Genomic DNA, 6,256 nt, shown 5'->3' with positions numbered 1-6,256 from the left:
CCGATCATGTGTACATAAGTCAGACGCACAAAAGTTCACACATGCTCGGAATCAAGCAGAAGGAGCCGCACTGGCTATTGAACTTCCTTTTTCTCGGCTCGTCGTACGTCACCGCGTTCTTACGTTCAAAATTTCCGACAATATTTGTGTGACCGTGTGTATGCAAGACAGTTTGAGCCAACATCCTTCGGAAAAAAATTCACGGTTTTGTTGTTGGAAATTCCAATCATGTGTACGCAGCATTAGATTTAGAGGGTCTCTGCGCTGTGCCATTTTACCTGGCTCAGCTGAAACTCCCACCTCTGAGGTCATTCATTCAAGCCCAATGACTGAAGCCGTTTGTGAGACTCTTGGGTCATAGAGCGGTCATTTCTAGAAGAGGTGATTAATCATTTACTGGACCAGAGAAGAAGCAGGATGAAGTCTTGTAAAGGCCTCAACTACATTTTATTGTTTGAATATCCCTTGTGGACATGGCTCCCCATTTGCAGAAATATGTAGAATAACCTCCTTCTGAAAATGCTAACTTTTGGAAAATTTATTTTTTATTAAAGTTTCCGTAATAATACAGAAACAAAAAAAAAACCAAATACACATTTAAAACAGCCTGACAACCAGGAGACACATTACAAACAAGACCTCAGCACAAGGCCTACAGTATACAGTGGGGACGGAAAGTATCCAGACCCCCTTACATTTTTCACTCTTTGTTATATTACAGCCATTTGCTAAAATCATTTAAGTTCATTTTTTTCCTCATTAATGTACACACAGCACCCCATATTGACAGAAAAACACAGAATTGTTGACATCTTTGCAAATGTATTAAAAAAGAAAAACTGAAATATCACATGGTCCTAAGTATTCAGACCCTTTGCTCAGTATTTAGTAGAAGCACCCTTTTGATCTAATACAGCCATGAGTCTTTTTGGGAAAGATGCAACAAGTTTTTCACACCTCGATTTGGGGATCCTCTGCAGGTTGGATGGTAAACGTTGGTGGACAGCCATTTTTAGGTCTCTCCAGAAATGCTCAATTGGGTTTAAGTCAGGGCTCTGGCTGGGCCATTTAAGAACAGTCACGGAGTTGTTGTGAAGCCACTCCTTCGTTATTTTAGCTGTGTGCTTAGGGTCATTGTCTTGTTGGAAGGTAAACCTTCGGCCCAGTCTGAGGTCCTGAACACTCTGGAGAAGGTTTTCATCCAGTATATCCCTGTACTTGGCCGCATTCATCTTTCCCTCCAGCTGAAAATCATCCCCCCAGCATGATGCTGCCACCACCATGCTTCACTGTTGGGACTGTATTGGACAGGTGATGAGCAGTGCCTGGTTTTCTCCACACATAGCGCTTATAATTAAGGCCAAAAAGTTCTATCTTGGTCTCATCAGACCAGAGAATCTTATTTCTCACCATCTTGGAGTCCTTCAGGTGTTTTTTTTAGCAAACTCCATCCGGGCTTTCATGTGTCTTGCACTGAGGAGAGGCTTCCGTCGGGCCACTCTGCCATAAAGCCCCGACTGGTGAAGGGCTGCAGTGATGGTTGACTTTCTACAACTCTCTCCCATCTCCCAACTGCATCTCTGGAGCTCAGCCACAGTGATCTTTGGGTTCTTCTTTACCTCTCTCACCAAGGCTCTTCTTCACCGATAGCTCAGGTTGGCTGGACAGCCAGCTCTAGGAAGGGTTCTGGTCGTCCCAAACATCTTCTATTTAAGGATTACGAAGGCCACTGTGCTCTTAGGAACCTTAAGTGCAGCAGAAATTTTTTTGTAACCTTGGCCATATCTGTGCCTTGCCACAATACTGTCTCTGAGCTCTTCAGGCAGTTCCTTTGACCTCATGATTCTCATTTGCTCGGACATGCAATGTGAGCTGTAAGGTCTTATATAGACAGGTGTGTTGCTTTCCTAATCAAGTCCAATCAGTATAATCAAACACAGCTGGACTCAAATGAAGGTGTAGAACTATCTCAAGGATGATCAGAAGAAATGGAGAGCACCTGAGTTAAATATATGAGTGTTAGAGCAAAGGGTCTGAATACTTAGGACCATGTGATATTTCAGTTTTTCTTTTTTAATAAATCTGCAAAAATGTCAAGAATTCTGTGTTTTTCTGTCAATATGGGGTGCTGTGTGTACATTAATGAATTAGCTTGAATCACTGATCCAGAAAAAATATGCAGCACTCTTCAGATGGAGGTCATCACTGACAGTTCATATACTTTATAGCAGGCGTACATTAAAAGGAATATGAACAACTTCAGGGATCTATTATTTGGCACAGTTCTGCATGCTGAGTATAGCTCCGAGACTGCATGTATTATCTGTATTAGGTCAAATCTCAGTAAACAGTTGCACATTTGTTGCACATGACTGTGCTGTGCCAGAAATGTAATGTTCCATCTGTGCTAACCTGTTCTACTAAGTGTGTATTTGGTATATTGCATAGTTGCCAACATTGGGAAAAAAAAATTCGGGACACTTTTTTTGGCTGTAGGCGGAGTCAGGCTATAATTAGGGGGCGGGGCATGCGTTAGTAGGAGTGGCATAGGGAAAGGGGAAATGGGCGTGGTTTACGTGAAATAGTGGGCGTGGCTTACATGGGCGTGGCTAAATGGGGTGTGGTTAGAGTCTGAGATGAATGAGGGATGCAGAGGGAAAGGGGGGTAGAGGGATGGAGGGACAGCAGACCCAGATCCTACACCATAATAGCAATGTGTATTCCAGAGTTTAATAATCAGCAGATAAAGATACTCCAAACACCTGGTGTTAGCACTTCAATCATCCCGGCACCATGGTTGTTATAATGTCAGGATGATTGAAGCGCATTATTACTATTATTACATTGTAATATAAATAATGAAATCATTCAACTCACCATAATGCAGAATCAGTGGGACCCCTGAGCGTGTCACCTCCCACGTCACCTGCCACCAGATGCCATCAGGTTCCCCCAGCAGAGTCTGTCCTTACATAAGGTGCCCCCAGCAGAGGGGGGAGAAGGGGGTGCAGGTATGTTGGTGACACAGGGGGGAGAGGGGGGTGCAGGTATGTTGGTGACACAGGGGGGAGAGGGGGGTGCAGGTATGGTGGTGACACAGGGGGGTGCAGGTATGGTGGTGACACAGGGGGGTGCAGGTATGGTGGTGACAAAGGGGGGTGCAGGTATGGTGGTGACACAGGGGGGGAGAGGGGGGTGCAGGTATGGTGGTGACACAGGGGGGGAGAGGGGGGTGCAGGTATGGTGGTGACACAGGGGGGGAGAGGGGGGTGCAGGTATGGTGGTGACACAGGGGGGGAGAGGGGGGTGCAGGTATGGTGGTGACACGGGGGGGGAGAGGGGGGGTGCAGGTATGGTGGTGACACGGGGGGGAGAGGGCGGTGCAGGTATGGTGGTGACACAGGGGGGGGAGAGGGGGGTGCAGGTATGGTGGTGACACGGGGGGGAGAGGGGGGTGCAGGTATGGTGGTGACACAGGGGGGGAGAGGGGGGTGCAGGTATGGTGGTGACACAGGGGGGGAGAGGGGGGTGCAGGTATGGTGGTGACACAGGGGGGGAGAGGGGGGTGCAGGTATGGTGGTGACACGGGGGGGGAGAGGGGGGGTGCAGGTATGGTGGTGACACGGGGGGGGGGAGGGGGGGTGCAGGTATGGTGGTGACACGGGGGGGAGAGGGCGGTGCAGGTATGGTGGTGACACAGGGGGGGGAGAGGGGGGTGCAGGTATGGTGGTGACACAGGGGGGGGAGAGGGGGGTGCAGGTATGGTGGTGACACAGGGGGGGAGAGGGGGGTGCAGGTATGGTGGTGACACAGGGGGGGAGAGGGGGGTGCAGGTATGGTGGTGACACAGGGGGGAGGGGGGTGCAGGTATGTTGGTGACACAGGGGGGAGGGGGGAATCAGGTATGGTGGTGACACGGGGGGAGAGGGGTGCAGGTATGGTGGTGACATGGTGTGCAAGAGGGGAGCCAGGACCATCAATGTCCCCAGCCAGCGGAGCCCCAGTCCATCCATGCTGGACCTCAGCCTTTGAGAAGTGTACTGCAGGGAAAGCTCCAAGCCTCCCATACACTGAGTACACCCCCTCCCCCTATCTCTCTTCTCCCCCACTACACTGACAGGCCACTACTCACAGGTCAGACAACTCCTGAACAGCCAGATGAAAGCCTCCCTTCTTCCCTCCCGTCACTCCCACTATTCCTCAGAGCTCCGTTGGACACACGGGGGCGGAGGGTGATGGCAGTGGAGGCTGATCACGTCTTCCTTGTGTTCAGTGTAGAGCGGGGAGGGGTTGCCAATCCCTCCAGCCAATAGGCTTCAGTGTACAATAGAATTTTCTATTTGTACACTGAAGAGAGAAGCGGATTGGCTGCCCCTCTCCCCTGCACTGAACACAAGGGGAACTTTGTGACTGACTCGTGGAGGCAACGGCGGCCATTTTTGTGGAGCCGTTGCCGTTTTTTACAAAAACACTCACGATTTTCTCGGGACAAACCCCAAAAATTCGGGAAAACACCCGGGACAAAATTAAATCGGGACAAGGGTCCCAAAATCGGGATTGTCCCGGGAAAATCGGGACTGTTGGCAACTATGATATTGTCTTTCAGCATGATTGGTGTTTGCAATGCACGTGTGCAAATTTTATTTGATTTCTTAATTTTCCAAAAAATAAAGATAAAAAAATTACAACTTCAAAAAAATCACAATGCCTCTTACTACTATAAATACCTCGGACTGCCTACTTTCCAAAACGGGGTCATTTGGGGGGGTATTTGTACTGTACTGGCATTATAAGGGCCTCAAGAAATTAGATAGGCCATCAGTACTTTAAGATTGATACATTTTACAGTTGGTAGACTCTATAACTTTCCTACAGACTAAATAATATACACTGATTTGGGTTATTGGGAAATGTAGTAAAATACATTTTGGTCTAAATTTATGAAGAAAGATTATTCGTTTGCAAAACTTTAAAACCGAAACTAAGAAAAACCTTTTTTTTTTTTTTTTCCAACATTTTTGGTATTTTTTGTTTAGATAGCAAAAAAAAAAAAAGAAATTCATGCAGTTAAAACAACATGCTATATTCGCATAAAACTACAGACCACCTCCCTGCTTATGTCTATAGATCACTATGTTAGAATACATACGTTAAAGTATATCTGTGATACTTTGTACCTCCGTTTCCCACAATTGTACGTAGTTTGCGCGCCATTTTGTTTAGTAAATGTACATTAACCACTTGATTTCCGTAAGGTTTTTACCCCCTTCATGACCAGGGCAATTTTTGCTATTCAGCACTGCGCTGCTTTCACTGGCAATTGCGTGGTCATGCAACGCTGTACCCAAAATAAATGATCATTTTTTTTCACACAAATAGAGCTTTTTACTGTGAAACATGTATTAAGAGAATTTTGTGGTACCCTTAAAGTCTCATTCTTCCATCCAAACGTGTAACTTGGGATGGTGACTCCTGTATTTATGATTAGTGCTGGTCCATATATTTTCTTAACCACTTCAATACCAGGCATTTTCACCCCCTTCCTGCCCAGGGCAATTTTCATTTTTCAGTGTTGTCGCAATTTGAATGACAATTGCGCAATCATGCAACACTCTACCCAAATGAAATTTTTATCATTTTTTTTCCCCCCCCACAAATAGCTTTCTTTTGGTGGTATTTATTTCTTGCGCTATAAACAAAAGAAGAGTGACTAGTTTGAAAAAAAAAACACAATATTCTTTACGTTTTGCTATAATAAATATCCATATTAAAAAAAAACAAAAAAAAAACACATTTTTTTCCTCAGTTTAGGCCGATATGTATTCTTCTACATATTTTTGGTAAACAAAAATCGCAATAAGCGTATATTGATTTGTTTGTGCAAAAGTTATAGCGTCTACAAAATAGGGGATAGATTTATGCCATTTTTCTTCTTCTTCCTTTTTTTCTTTTTACTAGTAATGGCAGCGATCTGCGATTTTTATTGTGACTGACATTGTGTCGGACATATCGGATGCTTTTAACACTATTTTGTGACCATTCACATTTATACAGCGATCAGTCCTATAAAAATGCACTGATTACTGTATAAATGTCACTGGCAGGGAAGGGGTTAACACTAGGGGGCGATCAAGAGGTTAAATGTGTTACCTAGGGAGTGATTCTAACTGTAAGGGGATGGGACTCACAAGGGGAGGAGACCGATCGGTGTTCCTCTGTACTGGGAACACACGATCGGTCTCCTCTCCCCTGACAG

This window comes from Aquarana catesbeiana, linkage group LG11, assembly GCF_042186555.1.
Source record: "Aquarana catesbeiana isolate 2022-GZ linkage group LG11, ASM4218655v1, whole genome shotgun sequence".
NCBI classification, from domain to species: Eukaryota; Metazoa; Chordata; class Amphibia; order Anura; family Ranidae; genus Aquarana; species Aquarana catesbeiana.
The sequence above is the reverse complement of the archived record's forward strand: the minus strand, read 5'-3'. Positions refer to the sequence as shown.